Source organism: Cynocephalus volans, chromosome 6 (assembly GCF_027409185.1).
Source record: "Cynocephalus volans isolate mCynVol1 chromosome 6, mCynVol1.pri, whole genome shotgun sequence".
Taxonomy (NCBI): Eukaryota; Metazoa; Chordata; class Mammalia; order Dermoptera; family Cynocephalidae; genus Cynocephalus; species Cynocephalus volans.
The window spans coordinates 125,197,931-125,220,885 of NC_084465.1; the positions used below are offsets into that span (position 1 = coordinate 125,197,931).

General features: G+C 43.6%; 1 pseudogene; it reads left to right on the plus strand.

The window, feature by feature from the left end:
* Positions 1-22,955, plus strand: part of LOC134380524 (aldo-keto reductase family 1 member C4-like) — a 234,366-nt pseudogene that overhangs the window by 36,964 nt on the left and 174,447 nt on the right.

Here is a 22,955-nt window from a genome sequence, read left to right on the forward strand (position 1 = left end):
TAAAAACAAAATCAGTTGAAGACACTGGCTGATCTAAGGGACCAGAGTGTATATGAGGAAGTGTTTAGGGAATAAACTTTACTGACTGACTTGTTAATTTGGTCTGTCAATAAATATACATCCATTGTCCCACCTTCTAAGAGCTCTGACAGGAAAAAAAAAAAAGATAAAAGATGACCCAGTGGGAGTTACTGTATCTCAGGATCTCACAATCCAGAGAGCTCACTGACACATAACGTAATTAATTTAAATTAATATTAATAAGGAAAAAACTTACTTACAGAGCCAGGCCAAGTACGATGGTGGTGTAACACGGGAGTCCCCCATCTGACAGGGCACTTGCATAGTGTTTATCTGTTCCGAAGAAATCACTCAGATGTCCAGCAGGTAGAGACATTGGCTTATTAGACTTTTGAGAGGCACCGTTGGTGGCCATTTGGTAAGAAGTCCACACTGCCATGGAGGATGTACAGCAGTTATATATTTAGTAGATCAAAGTGGGGATGTGAATCATTTTCAGGCTTATCCGCAGACCCTCACCCAGGGTACTTAACTCAAGGCGCACCTGAGACAATGCTGGGTAGATAAATTAATCTATTAGCTAATCTCCTGGCGTGAGAGTGCTTGCTGGCTTACTTACTGTCCTGCTTATCTAAGGAGGATGTGCCTTTCCCTGGGTAACTGCCTTGGCCAGGGGGAGCCCCTCTAGGGAGGAGGGAGGTGAACTCTGGTATGCAAGGTAGGGGGAAATAAGGCTATATCCAGCATCTACCCTACATTCCACCCTACGTACAATATTCCACCCTCACAATCTTCATGTCACATTAATCTTCTGCATGTCCCCTTGAGTGGAGTACCAAGTCGCACATTGTATCCAGATACCACAAATACAGTACAACCCACAAGTACCAAACAAGCAGAAGCCACAGGAGCTCACGCACACCTTCTGGTCCCAGCACGCCCTCCCTGTGCTCCTGCTGCTGTCCAGCAAGCCTCGGCTGAGACGCCAGTTGTCCCTCTAACACGTCTCTCCTAGCCTCTGGCCTGAGTTTCCTTCCTTCTGCCAGGTTTGTTAGGCGTGCAGACATGCAGAGTGTCTTCTCAGCGGTGGTCCATATACCTTTAAAACTTGGAACACACTGTGGAAATCATGTTTTGAGTTATAAAGTGATTCATTTCTGCTGGTTTACGTGTTTAAGACTTGTTTCCTCGTGTACTGACTTTGTTAGCACAGGGAAGATGGACTCTTCGTTCATGGCTCAATCCCCAGGTCTTAAGGGTCTAGCAGGACGTTAGACACACAGGAGCCACTCAATACATGCTTGTTGCATAAATGTTGAACGAGAGCACCTAGTTAACGACATTGAAAAAGGATCACGAATGACTCGAAAAGCCCAGTTGTGTGGAAAATGGGAAGGATGGGTGGTATGGACTCATTTCCAATTGTTAGCCTAAAATAAATGCTGGTGTGTGTGTGTGTGTGTGTGTGTGTGTGTGTGTGTGCGCGTGTGTGTGTGCGTGTGTGTGTGTGTGTGTGTGTGTGTGTGTGCGCGTGTGTGTGTAGTCATGTATGTGTAATCACCTGTCCTTCCTGCTGGTGCCTTAGATGTTTTCTCCCAGAACACTGGAAGTTTTCCTGTTAACCATTTCCTAACATTTGATTCTCATTGAACAAGACTTGATTTTCCACGTTCCGTGGTGAAGCCGATTTCTCTAATTCATTTCGGATAGAAGTTGCGTGGAGCTTAGACTATGTCCCCGGACTACACATCTGTTACTAAAACTGGTGCCATCGAGCAGGGGGAGCAGGAGGCGGCAGGAACAGCCGGTGGCAATGCCATCAAGGAATTAAATCACTTCCCTCTGAGTCACTCAGATCACCAACTCTCCTACTCCTGCTGTGCACGTTCCCAAGAGCAAGGCCGGCGAGGCCACCAAAGTGGCTATTGACGCAGGTTTCCGTCACATCGATGCGGCCTACTTCTATGAAAATGAGGAGGAGATCGGGGCAGCCCTCCGAGAGAAGATTGCCGATGGCACTGTGCAGAGAGAGGACATTTTCTACACCAGCAAGGTGAGGGTCCTGTGTGTGGAGTGACCAGAGGTCACTCTCAGTTCAGACATGTAATTCTGAAAAAAATTGTCTGCATTTGAATAATTTATGTATGTCTCAATATTGTGGAGGTTCATTACAGAAACGCAGATGACAGAAAAGGCTTGCTTGCTCTGGAACGTGTTAAAGGTGGGACGCAGTTCCTCAAAGTCTCTGAACATCACATTGTTCATATTCAAAATGAGAATAATATTTATCTTTTTAAAGTGTCGTATGGATTAACTAAGCCACTATGGGCCTACTCCAACTCTTCGGTAGATTCTCTCAGGACATTTCAAGTGAGGGGGAGATATTATTCAGAAAAGAGGGCCAGACTAGGAAATACTTTTTTTTATCAAATCAGCACTGAGCTGACTGAAATTTGTAAAATCCGTAAGATTTTCTTAGGTGGAAAACCTTACTTCCAATGTAAAGAGAGCTGAGGTCTCTACAGAAAAACCCTATGTGTGTTTACATTGATAACAACACTTGTTTTTAGAATGCAGATATCTCAGCAGAATTGTTTTAGGAATTTATTTGACAGGACGGTAGGTCCCATCCCCTGCCTGCCATTTCTCGCCTCCTTTTAGAGGATGACTCTTCTAATCCTTGAAACTTTTAAGTGGTTTTTCCTGCGCCATGAAGTTTTATTCAGTTTTCTTACATATAGTCACTGAAATAAAAAGAAAAAAAAGGAAATAGAGAGTAGAACAGTGGTTCCGGAGGCAGGGAAAGGGAAGGGAATCGGGGGTGGGGAGAGGTGAGTAGACTGGTGCAAAGTCACAAAGTTACGGTTAGAAAGGAAGAGTAAGTTCTGGTGTCCTAGGGTGACAATAGCTAACAATATTGTGCTGTGTATTTGAAGATAGCCACAAAAGAGGATCTTGAATGTTTTAACCACAAAGAAGAAATGATGAATGTTTAGGAGGCAGATGTGCTAACTGTTCTGATCAGATCATTCTACAATATATGCATGCATTAAATCTGGCATCTCTTCAGGACCTAATTTATACAGAGTGACAGGAACTACCCCAGCTGCTCTTAGTCTTAGGCCACCATGGTGGTTTGTCACTCATCGCTCAGTCTTTTAAGTGTGATATTTAATTTTGGTCCCCAAATGTATGAAATCTTAAGCCACTTTTTATTTCTTTTGGTCACTGCAGCTTTGGGCTACTTTCCTTCGACCAGAATTGGTTCGACCAGGGCTGGAAAGGTCACTGAAGAAGCTTCAGCTGGGCTACGTGGATCTCTTCCTTATTCATATGCCACTCGCTCTGAAGGTCAGCTTTTGGTCTTCCTTGTTATGCCCAGGACTGTTTCATCACTGTTGTTAGCACCTCTGTCACCTCATTCCAGCCAGAATTTCTGGGTTCTTGCTGAGAGAGGTAGGTTTGAGGAGGTGGATAGAATTGCTAAATGATTTGTGACTATCTGGCAGTGGAGTTGCCCCACCATCCTCACCCCTGCCTTCAGAGGGATTAAAGCTCACTCACCCCACGGCCTCTGCCTCAGAGGGTTGACCGTGCTCCTGTCTGCAGGCCCTTAGTGATTAAGGTCCTCGAGAATATCAAGTTACTAAGACTGCAGAGATACAAAGAAAACTCACACCTCTTTGGTGGGAGGGTCTCTCCCAGGTGAACCTCCCAGATAAAGAAGGAGGTACTGGGGTGGTCCATATTGCACGATGGGCTCCTGTGGGCTTTGCTGATCCAATCTCTCATCACAGTGGACATTTGCTGAGCACATTTGATATCATTTTGACATCAAGTATCTTTTGATATCATTATCTCAGAGTCAGGTTATCAAAAACTGGAGCTAAAATACATGGTTAATAGTTATGGCAAGTTCTGTCTTCCAAACCAGCCTGCCCTTGAGAAATGAAGTAAATGCCATCTGTGGAGCACCTCATTCTTCATGAAGTTCAGGGGTGTGTGAGGGTAGGAGAGTGCAGGTAATTAGGGGGAAAGGTGTTTAGCTGCCATCTCTCAGGTGATTCTGATCTTCTTTCCCCCCAATCTTCCCTTACACGCACACATGGACACGCATGCACACTCATATCAATAACCACAGCCTCCTGAAGGAAGTGTGACCAAGCTCCTTAGTCACCAGAAAGGTGATTCTTAAGGAAAATCATCTTCATCCTGTGTTTTCTCCATGTTTCAGCCTGGGGAGGAACTTCTGCCAAAGGATTCCAATGGGGACATTATCTTAGATACAGTGGACATTCGTGACATATGGGAGGTACGTACTGCTACAGACACCTAAGAGGCACTATGTGGCAAGGTAGGGATCCCAGGATGGGAGCCAGGAGAGACGGAGGTTTGTGCAGCGGTTGTCTGATCTCAGACGTGTGACTGTGACTTCTCTGAACTTCTGTGTTCTCATCTGTAAAGTGATGTAGTTGAGCACACTGAGATCCAAGGTCCATTGTAAATCCCAACTTCTCTGGTTCTAAGTGGGCATTTCTGTACCTCACAGAGCAGATTCAGGGTGTGAACCATATGAAAGGGATCAGCAGAGACAAATGCAAAAGGAGTTAGTGCAATATTCCAGGACAGATAAATGCGCCTTGGAGGGAGGGGCAAACTGTGGTCTGACTTAGCAGAACGGAGGACTGTAAAAGAGAGCAAAGGCTGTCTGCATAAAGCCCATTCCATATATACTTTTTTTCACTATAGCAACAAATGCTCTATAACAGGCAACCTGAGAGTTTCTCTTTGCCTGGACTCTGGTGTCATTTGTTGAAAAACTTCCGCATGCCTAACAGCAATACAGGCACCACTGAAGGGGAAGGGAGATAAAGTGGAGTTTAAAAGCTTCTTAATGGCTATTTGATGTTCTGAGAGTGTGTGTAATAGAATCAAGAAAACAAGTATGTATGCACAGCTATAAAGTGCATTCGGAGGGCTGGCTGGTTATCTCAGTCGGCGAGAGTGTGGTGCTGATAACATCAAAGTCAAGGGTTTGGATTCCCATACTGGCAAACTGCCAAAAAGTAAAAAATAAACAAAAGTGGAAAGACATAAGGTGCATTAGGAAACAATGTGTTCAAGTGATAAAGCTGTTTGATTCATATGTTAAAAAGTATTTTCAATTTTTAAAAAGTCCGATGACAAATGAGAAGGTCTAAATGACATTAAAGGTCTACCACATATTTCCTTCCTCCCAGGCCCTGGAGAAGTGTGAAGACGGTTCTTGGTTGCAGGTTTAACCAAGTCCATCAGGGTGCCTAATTTCAATCATAAACAGCTGGAACTGATCTTGAACAAACCAGGGCTCAAATACAAACCCACCTGCAACTAGCCCTTAGTTTTGGGGGCCTTTTCTTACTTTCTGCTTTTCATACCCTTCTTCTTTAATATTTCCTAACTTTCTGGCTTGGTGTCAACTGTCTAGGTGATAGTTCTTTTCACTGCGATAGGGAACACCAGAGCAGAAGCAGGTTGAGTGGAGAGGGAAGAGTTTGATTTCAGGTATTCAGAGGTGGATTTGAGGTTCCTATGAGAGAGTCAGGTGGAGATGCTGAGTTGGCAAATGGCAACACTGGTCTGGAGCTCAGGTGGTGTTCAAGGCTGGAGATGCAGATTCAGAGTTGTTGCTTTGTGGATGGTAATTAAACTCACAGAATTGAATCAGCTCTCCTAGGGAAAGTTCATAGAATAACGAGGAAAAGGGCAGGAAGGTCAACACCTAAGGGTCAGATAACAAAGCACTGACAAGAAGATTGAATAGAAGATGCCAGACAGGGAGAGAAAAAGTGAGGAAAGTGTGATGTCAGGAGGCCAGTGAAGGAGGGTTGAGAAGGTTGGAGTCAGAGAGGGGGTGGATCCCGCTGAGGAGCCCACCACTCCAGTAGGGATGGGAAAGGTCAGAGGATTTAGTGGTGTGGAGTTTATGGAAAACCAAGCAGGGGAGTTACAAATGAAGAGAGCAAATGCAAGTCTATGCAGAGGAGTGGAAAGTAACAAAATAAATAAATCATGATTTTAAAAACTATTATAAAAACACCCTGTCCTACCCACACAGAAGTCAGGAGCCACTGCTGCCATGATTAGGGAGGCCTAGGCAGGGAAAGGCCCTGGGCAGACCCCCACCCCACCCACACATAAGGCTGGAGCCAGAACCAGTGAGACCCAGGAGGCCCCACACCACTTCTACAGAGGTGATTCGCAATTGCCACCACCACAGCTTCTACCACAGAAAGGATGGCTTGCTGCCACAGTAGCAGCCATGACCATCATGCAGCTGGCCTGATCCATCTTTGACTGCACTGACACAAAAAGAGTCACTAGATGAGCCTGGAAAAAGAGGAGGAAGTCTTTCTCCTCAAAGTCTACTCCAGAGTTATAGAAGAAGCAACTGATCTACCAGATGACCAGAAATCAATGTAGAGATGCTAGACATATGAAAAAACAAGGAAATATGACACTGCCAAAGGAATATAGTAACTCTCAAGTACCAGACCCTACAGAACAGGAAACCCTTGAAATGACCAAAAAGGAATTCTGAATAGCTATGTGATGGAAACTCAATGAGATAAGACAAGATTCAGTTAGACAACACAATGAAACAAGAAAAAATATCCAGGATATGAAGGAGGAAGTTTACAAAAGAATGTAGCAATACTTTTGAAGGACTCATGCAATTAAACAATAAAACCCTACAGAGAGCTTAAGCATCGGATTAGAGCAAGTAGAAGAAAGAATTTCTGATCTCAAAAATGGTCTTCACAAAATAACCCAGAAGGACAAAAAAAAAAAATGAAAAAAGAACTTTTAAAAAATGAAGAAAGTCTAAGACAGCTAACAGACAACTTTAAGTGCACAAACATTCAAATCATGGGTCTTCCAGAAGAAAGAAGAAGGGTAAAGACATTGAAAATCTATTCACTGAAATAATAACAGAAAACTTCCTATGAATGGGAGGACACTTACCTTCAGATCCAGGCAGCTCAAAGATCCCAAACAGATTCAATCCAAAAAGATCTTCTCCAAGACACATTATAATCAAACTGGCAAAGCTTAAAGACAATGGAGAATCCTGAAAGCAGCAAGAGAAAAGCATCAGTTCACTTATAAGGGTGTCCCCATCACACTAACAGCAGACTTTTCAACTGAAACTCTACAGGTGAGAAGAAAATGGGATGACGTATTCAAAATACTAAAAGAAAAAAAAAAACAAAAACTGCCAACCAAGAATACTATACCCAGCAAAGCTATCCTTCAGAAATGAGAGAGAAATAGTGTATTTCTCAGATAAATAAAAACTATGGGAGTTCATCACCACATGACCAGCCCTGCAATAAATTCTCAAGGGAGTCCTGCATCTGGAATCTGAAAAACAGTAATCACTACCAGGAATACACAAGGAAAAACAAAACCCACTGATAAAACACAAGTGCAAATAAGAAAGAAAAAAAGAAACTAAATCTTACTACCTCAGAAAACCAATGAACATTGAAGATAAATAATAAAAGGAGAAAAAGGGAACGAAAGATATTGAAAACATCTAACCAAAAAGTGATAAAATGCCAGAAGTAACACAATACCTCTCAGTAACAACCTTAAATGTAAACAGATTAAACTTCCCACTCAAAAGACAAACACTGATGTACTAGGTTAAAAAGCTAGACCTAACTATATGCTGTCTTCAAGAAACTCACCTCATCTGTAAAGACACACACAGACTAACAGTGAAGTGATGGAAAAAGATATATCATGCAAATGGAAACCAAAGATGAGCAGGAATAGCTATTCTTACATCAGATAAAATAGACTTTAAACCAAAAACCATAAAAAGAGACAAAGAAGGTCAATATATAATGATAAAGGGATCTATCCTGTAAGAAGAAATAACAATCATAAATATATATGGATGCAATACCAGCGCACTCAGATATCTAAAGCAATCACTATAAAACCTAAAGAAAGAGATAGGTCCAAATATGATAATAGTAGGGGATCTAAACACCCCTCTCTGAGCACTGGACAGATCATCCAGGCAACAAATCAATAAACACAGGATTTAAACTACGCTTTAGAGTAATTGGACCTGACACAATTTAACATGTTGTTTTGTGAAATGGAAGGAAAATGGCTGCTTCAGGCTAAGATCCATGCAGTAGTGACAAATCTAAAGTGGAATCTGAGGAAATGAAAGCCCACTTCTTAGACTGATACCTCAAATGGGGAAGATGAGGATGTCCAAGTGGAGGTAATGATGATGAAGCAGAAAATTCTCAGACTAGACCACTAATCATATAATAGCTTAAGAATAGGCAAGAATGACCAGAAGGGTAAACACTCAAGATTTGCCTCCTCTTGCAAAATATATTCACACAAGCACCTGCCCTTACACCTTGGCAAAGCTGTTAGAATTGGTCCCTAAGTTTCAACAGACAGGGAGAAAGAGCATTCCTAGGTGGTTGCTCCATTTCTAGGATTCAGGGGCCAATGGCATAATATTGTCTGGGGATAAACTGTTTAAAATGTCATTGGTCACCCATCATCCCTCATTCTGGAAGCACATTTACAGAGCAGAGCAGTATGATATAAATGCTTCTCTGTTGACTTGTATCGTGGAAGGCTGCCATGCCACATGGCCCAGTGAAGGGAGTCTCCCAGGAATACCTCTTTAGTGGTCTACCATGGAGGATTTGTAAGAATTCCTTAGGGAACAGGGAATGAGACATGCTATTTGCCAAGATCCCTTCCATTGTCCAGTCTTGGTGCAATATACTGGAGGAATGAAAGACAGGGTTATACATTTGGCTCCCAGTAGCTGCTATGGAACATTGGTATCTGTTCTGTCACCCCTAGTAGGCAATCAGTTCAAAGGGCAACATAATCCATAGCTGATCTAGGGGAAACTGAAATCATACAACAGAATAAAGGGATCATAAAGTGAAAGTAACAGCACCAAAAGGGGAAAAAGGGGAAAGGGAGGTCAGAAAGAACCAGTGAAGGTTACGAGAAAATGGCTGTGGTTGGACCTAACTAAGACAGGGATCGATCCACAAACAATAGATAAGCAGCCAAATATGAACTTACTCAAATTGTGTCAACAGCTGCCCCCCCAAAACTATTCCAGCCCCTGCTGGAAAAAATGGCCAGAAAATTGGCTAATTAGGAAATGGACTCCTTCAGGGAGAAGACAGGCAGAGCCGCAGCTGAAGGGCTTCATGAAGTCCACCCTCTACAGGGGGCCTCTTCGGTTCACCCCAAGTGGAGGCCAGTGCTTCTCCAGAGGAAGATGAAACAGGTTTTGTGTTTCCCTCCTCCCAAGCCTAAGGGTGGGGCCAAGTGACAGAGGAAATGCGAGCTGTCTCTGTCAACTGGAGACCCCCTGTTGAGCTCACTATATTCTGGTCTCTGCAGAACATACAAAGGGGTGATTGCCTTGGTAGATACAGGATCTGAATGTACACTGATATATGGGAATCCATCAAAATTCAAGAGATTGATTATTCCTATAGATGGGTATGGTGGACAATCCATTAAAGTAAGAAAGTTGAAGTTAACATTAAGGATTTGTCAGATTCGCCCCCCGCTCCAGGGGACATACTGTGTGTATCTCCCCGATCGGGGAATATATACTTGGGATTGATATACTGCAAGGTTTGTGATTGCATAGTAGTGTGGGGAAGTTTCACCTATGAAGTAGGGATTGAAAGAGGTGAAGAGAGGTAAAGTACAGTACCCTCTGGTGCAGCTGCCACCACCCTGGTGAATAGCGGCAATTAAGCAATATCAGTACCCAGGGGATCACAAGGAAATTGAGGAAACTATAATGGAGTTAGCCAAGGTGAAAATAATACACCCAGCCCATAGTCCGTATAACTCCCTGGTGTGGCCTGTCTGTAAACTATATGGCACTTGGAGAATGACTGCAGACTATAGGGAACTAAATAAGGTAATTCCTCATTTACATGCAGCTGTACCTAATATTACTGATATGATGGACAAATTAGGGACTCTACTGGGGACATATCATGCTGTATTAAATTTGGCTAATGCTTTCTTTAGTGATATTGATATCCATCCAGATAGTCAAGACCAATTCACCTTCACTTGGGAAGGACACCAATGGACATTCACGTTTTTTGCAGATGGGCTACTTGCATAGTCCTACTATCTGCCATGCAATGGTCACTGAAGACTTGGAAAAATGGATGTCATCTGTGAGACTATTCCATTATATCAATGTCATTATGTTAACCTCTGATTCTCCTACAAATTTCTCTTCTCACTCACCTAGAAAGAGGGGACAGGCTGTAAACCAAAACAGGTCCAAGAGCCTGGATTATCTGTCAAATTCTTGGGTGTTACCTGGTTGGGTAAGATAAAAGTAATGCCCTCTGCAGTTATAGACAAGATTCAGGCATACCCTAGGCCAATTACTGTTAAATAGTACAGGAATTTCTGGGACTGTTAGGATACTAGAGGGTATTCATTCTCTATTTATTTATTTATTTTTCCAAATTTTATTTTATTTAGTCAATATACAATGTGGTTGATTATTGTGGCCAATTACCAAAACCTCCCCTCCTCTTCCCACTCCCCCCTCCCTCCAAACAATGTCCTTTCTGTTCACTTGTCGTATCAACTTGAAGGAATTATAATTGTTATGTCTTCTTCCCTCCCTGCCCCCCCCCCAGTTTTTTGTGTATTTATTTATTTATTTTTAGCTCCCACAAATAAATGAGAACATGTGATATTTCTCTTTCCGTGCCTGACTTGTTTCACTTAATATAATTCTCTCTAGGTCCATCCATGTTGTTGCAAATGGCAGTATTTCATTCTTTTTTATAGCAGAGTAGTATTCCATTGTGTAGATATACCACATTTCTGTATCCATTCATCTGATGATGGACATTTGGGCTGGTTCCAACTCTTAGCCATTGTAAAGAGTGCTGCGATGAACATTGGGGAACAAGTATACCTTTGTCTTGATGATTTCCATTCCTCTCTATTTAGCTTAAATAGTGAGTCCCTATACAAGCTAGTAAAAAACAAGATTGGCCTTCTGAGTGCCAAGCTGCTTTTGGTTCTGCAAAAGCAGTAGTAGGGGCCGTGCAAGCATTGGGTGTCCTAAATCCAGTACTACCCTGTGAATTGAATGTAAATATTTCCCAGGAGGGCTATGCTTGAGAGTTATGGCAACAACAGCAGAAAGCTCACCTCCCCATGGGCTTTTGGTCCCAGACATGGAAAGGAGCAGAGGCCCAAAATAGCCCTATAGAACAAGTAAACAATGTCTATCAAGCATTGCTAGCCACAGAACCGATCACCAGATAGGCAGCTGTGACAGTAACAACTACATTGCCAATTGCTGGATGGATTCATGACATCTCCACATGACCCCACAGTTCCAGTGCTCAATCATGGTGACCAAGTGGTGCACCTACTTGCAACAATGCAATAAGTTATCCACAAGTCCCCTGAGCCACGAACTACAGCAGTTATTGAGACACATTACATTTGTGGACTCAGACAATGTGCCCACAGTATTGACTCCCTTGCCCATAAAGGAAGGGGTGCTGCCAGTGCCAGAAGAGGCTTGGCATACTGATGGCTCCTGTCAATGGCACTCCCCTCAGTGGAAAGCCATCACATACCAACCATCAACAAATGCCATCTGGATGGATGATGGCACCAGGCAAAGCAGACAACAGGCTAAACTGCAGGCAGCATGGAAGGTGATAGCCAAAGAGAAAAGCCCAGTAACCATCTGTACCAACAGTTGGGCAGTTTTTAAGGGTCTCATGTTGTGGCTGCTCCAGTGGAAAAAACAGGACTGGTAGATCATGAATAAGCCCCTGTGGGATCAGGACATGTGGCAAGATATATATGCTGTCAGTCAGCATAAATCAGTGACCGTGAACCATGTGTCAGAGCACAACCTATTGGGTAGTCCAGGCAATGATGAGGCCAATGCCCCAGCCCATGTGAGATGGCTGGAGGAGGCCCCCACTGAAGATGTGGCTGCCTGGTCACACAGGAAAATGAAACACACTGGACAAAAGACACTATGGGAAGTGGCCAAATCTGGGGGCTACCAATCCAGTATGCAAACATTGTGATTGCCTGTTGGAACTATCCTGTCTGCATGAAATGACATCTGTGTAAGCTTCTCAGAGATTGGACAGGTGCACAGAGGAGACACACCCCTGATTCATTGGCAAATAGACTATGTAGGGCCACTCCCCTTATCAGAGGGATTTTATTATGCATTAACCTGTGTAGATACCTGTACAGGTATTATGCAAGATTATTCCAGCAAACAGGTCACCCAGAGAACAATGGTCAGAGCACTGGCACAGCTCATGGACACCTATGGGACCCTTGAAGCACTGAGAGGGATCAAGGCACCCATTTCAGTGGATAATAGGTACAACAATGGGCCAATGCCCATAACATAATTTGGAAGTTCCATCTTCCCTGTAATCCAACTGGAGCAGTCCTCATTGAAAGATACAATGGAATATTTAAGGAGGCATTGCAGAAAGAACAGCACACCCTGCAGCGGTGGACAGTGAGGTTTGAAGAAGACCTGCAGACACTGAATGAGAGACCCAGATCCAGAAGCCTCTCCCCACCGGACATATTGATGCAGCCTTGGACAGAAGCTGTAAGACTGCAAATTAAGACTTTAGAGACTTCACTAAGACCTCAGTGGAGGAGCGAAAGCAATGTGTTTTTGCCAGCACTTCAGGAAATAGTACCTGGAGTGAGCACACTCCATTGGCCCTGGGAAATTTCAAACGAACCACCCTGTGGATCCCTGCTGTCTCACTGGGGTGAAGGAATAGAAAGGGGGTTAGAGATCTTCCCACTAGTGATAGGATGACGGTTGAATACTGTGAGATGTCACAACCCCACAGACCAGATTGTACAGAAAAGGACTATTATTCTTTCCCTATGGAGTTTTCGGGTAACCCCTCTCCCTGTCAGAGATAAAATAGCCTCCAGACCTGATAGATCTTAGTATGTTAAGCTGGGGTAGCCTTCCCTTAGTGTAACCATATTGTCTCAGGATAAAACTGTTGCTTGTGTGTTACCTGATAAACATGACCTACCTCTTTTAGTAGCTGTGCAACATCTTTCTTATCATCCCTAGTATGACCACAGGGAATACCTATCTTCAAGGGGCTGTGACCCTGGCCTGAACACATAACAGATCAGTCTGCTGGGTCTGCTAGGAGTTCCCGCTATCTGCCATGTCAGGCTTGCCATGTACAGTGCAATTGGCTAATCAGACTGAATGAATGTGGCTGTGAACATGGAACAACCATAAAACGACTAATCTCACCCAGCACATAATAGGGTATAATGAGACCAAGAAAGAGTTATTTGCATTAATTAGAGAACAGCTTAACCAAACCCGTCCTATCCCAGGGTATTCAGTGTGGGACGGGATAGGCTGGTTGACTGTGGTGCAAATTCAATTCAAGGCACTAGCCCCATTCTATACAGAAAGGTTGAATGGGACAGGTAATGAAACCATGCAAGAAATGAGATGGACCCCCAAAAGAATTCTGTGTGAATACTCCCACCCTTACAGATGCTGAGCAACAGGGATGGCAAAATTGCTTCTTACAAGCAAGAGCACATCCCATGCCTTGAGGTACCCACTGGGCTAATGGAACATATGGATGGACATACCCCACACAGAGTTGAATAGGAAGATGTACATGGGACTGGCCCTATATTCCTGGGAGAGTGCTCACGACCCTTCCTCATTAGCTTAACAATTGGGAAGCCTTTTCTGCAAGTCATCAAGTTATATGCAGTCCTTGGTGGTTTTATTCACTTGCAATTTTTTCTGTGCAAATAGATAGTATTATGACTGAAAAGGCAGTGGAAGCCCTGGCCAACTACATTGCCAATGCCCTGAATACTAGTTCTCATGCCATCCATTTGTTGCATTAAAAAGTGTCCCAAATTAGAAAGGTAGTGTTGCAAAACAGAATGGCTGTAGACATGCTGACCACTGCCCAAGGGGGCACCTGTGCCATTATTAAGGCAGGATGCTGTCTGTATATTCCTGATGTATCTTTCAGTGTCTCCCTTGCTTTGAAAACTATGCATATGAAATCAAGGTCATTTATACCATTGCTCATGACCCTTTCTCAGATTTGTTTTCGTCACACAGCTCATTCTGGAAAAGGGTAATGATAGGAGTTGTGGCAGTAGTAGGAGTGCTGCTTCTGCTTGTTTGGTACTTGTGGGTTGTACTGTATTTGTGGTATCTGGATACAATGTGCGACTTGGTACTCCACTCAAGGGGACATGCAGAAGATTAATGTGACGTGAAGATTCTGAGGGTGGAATATTGTACGTAGGGTGGAATGTAGGGTAGATGCTGGATATAGCCTTATTTCCCCCTACCTTGCATACCAGAGTTCACCTCCCTCCTCCCTAGAGGGGCTCCCCCTGGCCAAGGCAGTTACCCAGGGAAAGGCACATCCTCCTTAGATAAGCAGGACAGTAAGTAAGCCAGCAAGCACTCTCACGCCAGGAGATTAGCTAATAGATTAATTTATCTACCCAGCATTGTCTCAGGTGCGCCTTGAGTTAAGTACCCTGGGTGAGGGTCTGCGGATAAGCCTGAAAATGATTCACATCCCCACTTTGATCTACTAAATATATAACTGCTGTACATCCTCCATGGCAGTGTGGACTTCTTACCAAATGGCCACCAACGGTGCCTCTCAAAAGTCTAATAAGCCAATGTCTCTACCTGCTGGACATCTGAGTGATTTCTTCGGAACAGATAAACACTATGCAAGTGCCCTGTCAGATGGGGGACTCCCGTGTTACACCACCATCGTACTTGGCCTGGCTCTGTAAGTAAGTTTTTTCCTTATTAATATTAATTTAAATTAATTACGTTACGTGTCAGTGAGCTCTCTGGATTGTGAGATCCTGAGATACAGTAACTCCCACTGGGTCATCTTTTATCTTTTTTTTTTTTCCTGTCAGAGCTCTTAGAAGGTGGGACAATGGATGTATATTTATTGACAGACCAAATTAACAAGTCAGTCAGTAAAGTTTATTCCCTAAACACTTCCTCATATACACTCTGGTCCCTTAGATCAGCCAGTGTCTTCAACTGATTTTGTTTTTAGTTCCATAAGAATTTCGAAAGACTATATAAGCTCTTTCCCATTTTAAGAAGACAGTTAAAATTCCATTATGAGTTTAATATTTACAAAAGATGACATGTGGAGCATATTATTAATAATGTGTTTGTTTCAAAACCACATAGCTGTAGATTAAGTTCATTGATTTATAGAAAAATCCAATAGGCAAATCTAAATCTCATTGTTAAACTATGCAGAAAAAATGTCATTTTATTTTTCAATTAACTTAACATTGTTAATACATATCCCCATGACAACCATATCACTTCCGGAGTATATTTTTGAGACGAATGACTGATGGATGAATGGATGGATGGACAGAGAGATGATGGACAGATATATATACTTTATAGGTAGAGAAATAAATAGATGAGATAGAAGGTAGATAGATATACATACTTATACATACGTAGGGCTGAGATTTCTATAAAATAGTCTCCTGCATGGAAAAATAAATAATATATATATATATATATCCACATATATGTGTGTGTGTGTGTGTGTGTGTGTGTGTGTGTGTGTGTGTGTGTGTGTATTTCTTTTTTTTCTTTGCTTTGCTTTTTTTTTTACCACAGATCTCTCTGCTTAGCTATTAAGGGAGTCTCCATCAGGGATTTGAATTATCAAATAAAAATAAATCTGGACTTCAGTAAAAGAGATTTATTCTAAAGGGAAAACTCTTGGAATGTATGATCTACAGGTCTCGAAGATCAACCAGAAAGGATCTTTACAGGGAAGAGTAAACACAGCTGTAAATGGGCAGTGATTGGGGGCCTGAGATGAGCACAGGGCACGGTCCAGCAGTTGATCAGGGAATGCTTTTACCTGCTGCCAGCAGGTCCTTGGAGAGGGTTGTTCTGTAGGTCAAGGTGGGTCAAGTCCCAGGGGTGCTGAGGAAGGAGAAGGTTCCCTGGGTCTGGTTGAGTCCGGGCAGCAGGTATTCTGTCCAGACCGTCCAACTGTTCTTTTGTTTGGAAATGAAGGCTTTGCTTTTCCTGTGTGAAGCGATTCTCTTAGAAGGGGTGGGATTCGGGAGCTGTAAGTCTTTCCTTTTTGAAGTGGAGCAGAGTAGCGGGGGATCGGGAAGGAGAGGAGGCAGAGCTCAGCACCCAAAGCGGACGATGACACAAATGCTGTCCCTGGAAGTCCTGGCACTCCCAGGGAGGACCAGCCGCCCTGGGGAGAAGTTCAGTGGGACTCTTTCCTTCCTCTCAGGTTTTTGACTTTGAATTGACTCCAGAGGACATGAAAGCGATCAACGGCCTCGACAGAAATTTCCGATACTCACGATTGCTGTTGTAAGTGACCCTCACAGATTGTTTCACGGGTTGTTTTCCACAGCAAGTAGGTTCACAGAGGAGCAAAGCTTCCTACATCAGAAAGACAAGCCTGATTTGGGGAGTAAGAAAGAAAGAGGATCTTCCCATAGCCCTCAGAACAGAGGTTTACTCCTGGCTCAGGCTCGGACACAGCAGGAATGTGAGTGGCCCGGGCCACAGTCTAAGTAAAACCACCCAAGTGTCCATCGCCGTGAAGCTGCTTCTTTCATACCCTTGTCCTGTGCCTGGGGAACTTGCACCCGGGGCTCATTTACCGAGAGACACAGAAGGCATGGAGCCTAAGACCCACGATACTTTCAGTGGCCCATAAAAGTGTTTTATCACTAATTCATGTTAAAAGCAGAAAAAAATGAACATAATAATAATGACCAGGTAGTAATGAATCCAGCTAGGTCCATCTTCATCTTAGCACCACGGTGATGTAAAATGCAATTTTAGTATTTTTGTGGAGGATGGGCCCTGAAGGCAGGTGTGCAGAGGTCCCAGGGAAGTCACAGTGGGCCCTGCTGCCACCTGCTCCCCCAGAGGTCCAGGGTCATCTCCGCTCTGTGCGGCGTCCCCTTCCCAGAATAGCACCCATTTCTCCCTATTGCGTCTCTTCCTTGGCCTTCTTTCCCACCACAACTCCCGCTTCCTCACTTTGCAATCTCACCAAGCTGAATTGTAAATGGATCATGACATTACCTGACCCTCACATGTTAGTGACTGACATGTCCCGAGCAGCATGTACCACGGTAAGATCCTCTGGAATTTGTTTGGTTCCCCAAGTCAAGACTATTCTCAAGTGTCAGTTTTGCTCATTAAAACGCTTCCTGTGAGTCTGCTGTCCTGGGATATTCACAGACAGGACGTTCCATGTGTTTAACTCGGGCAGGATGTCGGGTTAAGAGGAAGAGGAACAATCAGCTGCGACAAGTTCAGAAGGGAGTTTAGACAGGAGGAGAAATAAAATTTTAGTGATAAGAATAAAAATTCAGTCTGCAAAGAAAGATCTCAAAGAACCCCTTCCTGTCTCTAAAACTCTGCCAGGATTCTGAAGAAAGACATTTTGAGTGAGAAAAAGGTGGGAAGTCACTTTTCTCTACCCAGAGGCTTTTTAGTAGAAGTCTATGATCTGCGTCATCAGACTGAATCCCTCAGCTACTCATCTTTGTGGACCTGTGCCTATAACACAGCTCCTGGCACAAAGAACTGCTCAAAGTATACTCTAATGACATTCAGTTGAAAAGGGATAATTATTTTTTAAAAAGAAAAGAAAATACAGTGGGGAAAAGGAAAAACAAACAGTAATACTCATTACTGAATAACAAGTATCTTGTAAGTTACAATGAAGGAAGTAGTAATCACATTTTGTGGGTCTGGTTATTAAAGATGTGTCTTTTCTCCTCAGTTAGACTTTCCTTCGTGGAAAGAGCCTGGATCACAGACGAGGCTCTTTGTATGTGTGTTGAGTGAGTGAGTGAAAAAGAGCGGCTGGGCCCTCACTGCCAGCATTGTCATGCCCTGAGGACACAAGCTGAACCCGGAGCTGTCCAGACCACAGGCTTTCACTACAGTTCTTACCCTCTTACAATTCATAATGGAAATCAAACTGCATGTCAGTTTGGTGTTTGTATATGTGTGAATGTGGGAATTGGGCATGCATGTTGTATGTGCACATGAACAGGAAGCGCGCATGTATGTGTGCCAGGAAAAAGTAAAAACTTGTTTGTAAACTCAGAGTTTTTAGACTGGATTTTAATTACACTGTAGGAGAAACGATATTTTTTGACAGTGTGGAGAAAGAGTTAATAAATTAATATCTGTTTCTCTCTTGTGTGCTTCCCATCCTTATTATCCATATTCTGAAGAATATTGACCTTGAACTGTAGAACATAACAACCAGAAGTTCATTCTTGCTCATGGTTTGGAGAGGAATTTTGTATTTGGCAGAGACTAGGAAGAAGTGTCAATAGTCCCAGGTTATTTGCTGTTCGTTTTTTTGTTGTAAAATAATAAAGACTTCAAAATGCAGGTGCTTTTTTCCTCCTCATTATTAAAATAGTATGTACAAATTACAAACTATTAGAAAACAAATGGGGAAAGATAGAAAAAAATAATCTATAGCTGTCCCACTCAATAATACTTAATATTTGGTGCACATGTTAAAAGATTTTTCTGTACACATGTGCATCTTTTTTTACATGTGTTTTTATTTACCAACTTGAAATATTCTTCAATTACAGTTTGTATACTTCTTTTCTTAACATTTTTCTACACTTTTAAATATTATTCAAAGATTTCAGTATTATATTTTGCCTGTTGTACACAGTGCATCTTATTAGTTTATTTAGTTTCTTAATCAGTTACCCATGTTTTGGCTTTTTGATTAATTCTTGCATATTGTGACATTCATTTATTGATTCACCCAGGAAAACTTTACTGAATATCCTTTGCATGCCAGTCATTGTTTGATCAGGAAATAAAATAGGCAAGAATTGAATCAGATGAAAATAAAAAATGTCTTAAGTCTACTGGAAATAGTCTAGTGGAGGAAGGACACTACGAAGGAAGTAAAAAAGAAGTGTTCAGTTGTTGGAAATTGGCAAGTGGCTGTTGGGAGATCAGTCTGCATGGTCTCTCACCTTTCTGCTCATTTCGTGAGCAGGGACACTGAGTGCCCCTTCATTCCACATATTTTTCCAAAAAGTTTGTACAGCAAACAGCCTTGACATAGGGACATAGTAGCTCCCTCCAAAGAAATGGGAGGTTTGTTTACCAACCAGTAATAGAAAGAAACTATCTTCCTCTAGTCCAATGGCAGCCATGCGTACCACTTGTTTTAAACAATTTGGGTTCCCTAAACTCATGGTTTTTCTCCAGGAACTCAACCCATTGTGTGTGCAGGTACCACTGGGGCCCTTCTCTTCACCCTATGGATATTGGCACTCAAGGAACCATCACAACAAGGTTGTTACTTTGCTTATAGATATTGTTATGAGTTGTAAACTGTCCTTTTTTCAGGACTCAGAAGTCTCATGACTTCTACCAGCATCCATGGGGTGTTAATGTAAGGAAGCAGATCATGTGAGCAACTGCACACACTCCTCATTTTTTGGCCAGTAGCTGTTGTGAGGCTTTTCTGTTGTGTAGCACGACTTGGGCTAAGGAGTTTAGAGACTTTTCCTGTCCCGGAATGCTCCTTGTGGTGTCCTCAGCACTTTTTACAGAGATGGCAAGTTTAGAATTCTCCCTCTATTGATGTAAACTACTGTGCTAGGAATTAAGATACTGAGTGCGCTTTGGCTAATGTTACTAGAACCTGCTAACATTAATATTTAAAGTCAGATCAGTGGAGCAGCAGGGAGAGGACCGATGTGGTTTTGTGTAGGGACAACAGAATTATAGGCTGTCCCAACTGGCAAAGGCTTCTAGGTGCCAGCTCTTAAGGACTCTGTGGTCCCAACCTCAAACTGGGGGTCTGTTTCCACCTCCAAATGAAAGTATATCCTGGAGGGGCACAGGTGATCTCTCCAAGCATATGCTCATGAATGGTCTCACTGACAGGAAGGAAGCGAAGCACTCAGTGAAAGCAGGAATACCACCTCTTACATGCCTGCCAAAACCCATTGATGTGACATGGGGCAAAATAAAGATGCTGGCAGAGCAGGGACTTGTTTTCCTCAGTGAGGCATTTCTCAATCCAACATCGAAAGGAGCAAGGCGTCCCTGGGGTTAAATATTCTCCAAATATGCACAATATTGGGTAATTTCAAACATTGTGCACAATCGTCAGTTTGGTGGATGATCTGGACTTGGAAGGTTAGCCCAGAGGCGGATGGTCTCAATACGTAGTAACAGTAGGACCAGAGGAAAATGCAGTAGCAGGAAGCACAAGTGGCAGGTATTATTCATGTGCGGATGGAGGGATCATATGACAGATTCATTCATTGGTTAAATTTTCTTTTTTAGCCACACTTTGGGATAGTTTAACCAGATTGTTGTCTTTCCAAGCTAAAGATAGTGCAAAAAGGAAAGAGTAGATGTAGATCAGAGACATAGACGGCCTGGCAGTGTCTGCAACAAATTATTAGAATCACCCGCTGGTCCCAAATTTTAAAAAAAAAATGTCTAATTTATGTAACCACAACAGTTTCATCCTTATTTAGTTTTGTATTGTTGTTCCTACATTTTTGCTCCATGTTCAATTTCATTTCCCCCTTCATAGAGAAGAAGATGTGTATATTGTGGAGCTCTAGGAAATCTTTAACAAGAAGATGTACAGGTGTTGAAGGAGCAGGGAAAAAGAAATGCAGGCCACTCAGTGGTCCTTTTTGAAATTCTTAAGGTTCAGACCTCAATTGTGGCAGGGAAGATGGCAGAATAGATTGTCCCCAATGTCACTCTGTCCCACAAATCAACCAATTTACAACTATTAAAAAGCAATGACAGCCAAGCTGGGGCCACTAGAGCTCAGAGGAAGAGGAGGAGAGACCTAAGGAGTGCATGAAGGTGGGAGAAGCCACAATGAGAGAAAGAAGGAATCACTCTCACCATTTCAAGTCCCAGCTGCATTAAGGCTGGAGCTGCTGAGTGCATGGAGCAGGAGCCAGCAAGTTACGCAGCTGTGCCCTTCCTATGAAGTTGCTTGGAGGCGGCAGGGAAGAAAAAGGCCTTGGGGCCCCCAGGCCAACAAGACCACTAACAGGCTTCCCGTGGACCCACACAGGAGTGAGCCATACTAGCAAAAGAAAGGAGCTACTCAGAGGCCAGTGAGTCATTACAGGGTACTGGCACACAGCCTGTCCCATGGGAAGTATTTGGAGTGTGGGTGGTGGAGGGGACGGGCCACTGGGGGAATGCTGGGGCATGGCATAGACAGCTGATCTGCCCCCCAATCAGCACAGGACCACTCAGTGTAGACTGCTCAGGAATACAGATCTGCAGGGGGTGCAGATTGCTGAACAGACTCAGGCCCAGATAAGAGTTTCCACACATCCCAAGTTTATGGGACCTCACAAGACCAGGAAGTACATACAGAGTCAACAATTAAAACCCGAGCTGCACAAAAAGCCTTCCCCAGGGAATCAGCAGCAATAAAGCAACCTAGCTCAACTACAGGGCTCAATTGCTGGTCTGCACAGGAAGTTCCTCCATTTCAGAAGTATGCAAAGGACAACAAATTAGTTCCAGCAGAGAGTTTAAGTAGTGGGAACAGCAAATAATCCAACACAGAACTGATAGAATAAACAAAATACCCACAGACAAGAGACAACATTTACTATTAATTAGTAAAAGTCTAACACCACTAAAGAACACCTATAAATCCTAGAAGGACAAAAAGCCCCCTGGGATCCGAAGCCACGGAGGGGGAAGGTTAAGGTCCTCAGCCACGCCTCGAAAATCTACAACCACCTGAGTGATGACCACGGAGCCACCTCTGGTAGTGCCCTGGGCTCCCAAGCCAGGGTAGAGGGCGGCCAAGGGCCTTAGCCATGCCCCCAAAACATCCACAACCAACCCAGTGACAACCACTGAGCTGCCATACGTAGCACCCCAGGCTTCTGAGCTGAGGCAGTGGGGGGCCAAGGGTCTCAACCACACCCCACTGACACCCTCAACCAGCCCAGTGACAACCCACCTGCTGCTGGAATGCCACTAGTGTCCCCTGCTGGAATAGGAGGAGTCCACAGGCCCCCATCACCCCCTCCTTCCCACTCTTCCCACCCTATTTCCCTCCCTCTTCCCTTCTCCTTCTCCCTGCAACTGCCCCACAACAACATCTTAGAATGAGTTGTGGAGCCGGGAGAGGCCAAACCCAGCCACAACTAGGCAAGCTGCTGCCAATGCCCCGAGGCCCGACTGGGATCCTGAGGGCTGGAGCCAGGGGAATCTGAACTCAGCTGCAACCAGGTAAAGCCAACACCAGAAACACCATTTTCACGTGAGTAGCCCACCATAGCCACCACAATTACCACGGCTGCCAACAAAATGTCTAGTCTCTATAGCAGCAGTCACAACCACCGTGCAGATGGCACACCAGACTGTCTCAACTGCATTGACACAAGGAGAGGCAGCAGCGGAGACCAAGAAAAAAAAAAAAGAAGACTTCCTCTCCCTCCACAAAGCACACTCCAGAATAATAGAGGAAATACCTGGTTCATGATTCATACAGGAGGACTTGATCAAACCTGTCTCAGTAATGGACAGGCCATCTAGGCAACAAACCAACAGAGGAACAGTTAGTTAATCCACCTGATGGAGAGAACAAATCTATGATTATTAGAGGGGGAGAGGGAGGGGGAGGAAGAAGGTAGAATAGGGAGGGGGAGGAGGAAGGGGAGAGATGGGACAAGGGGCATAAAGAATAAGTATGATTTGTAACAACGAATATGGTAGC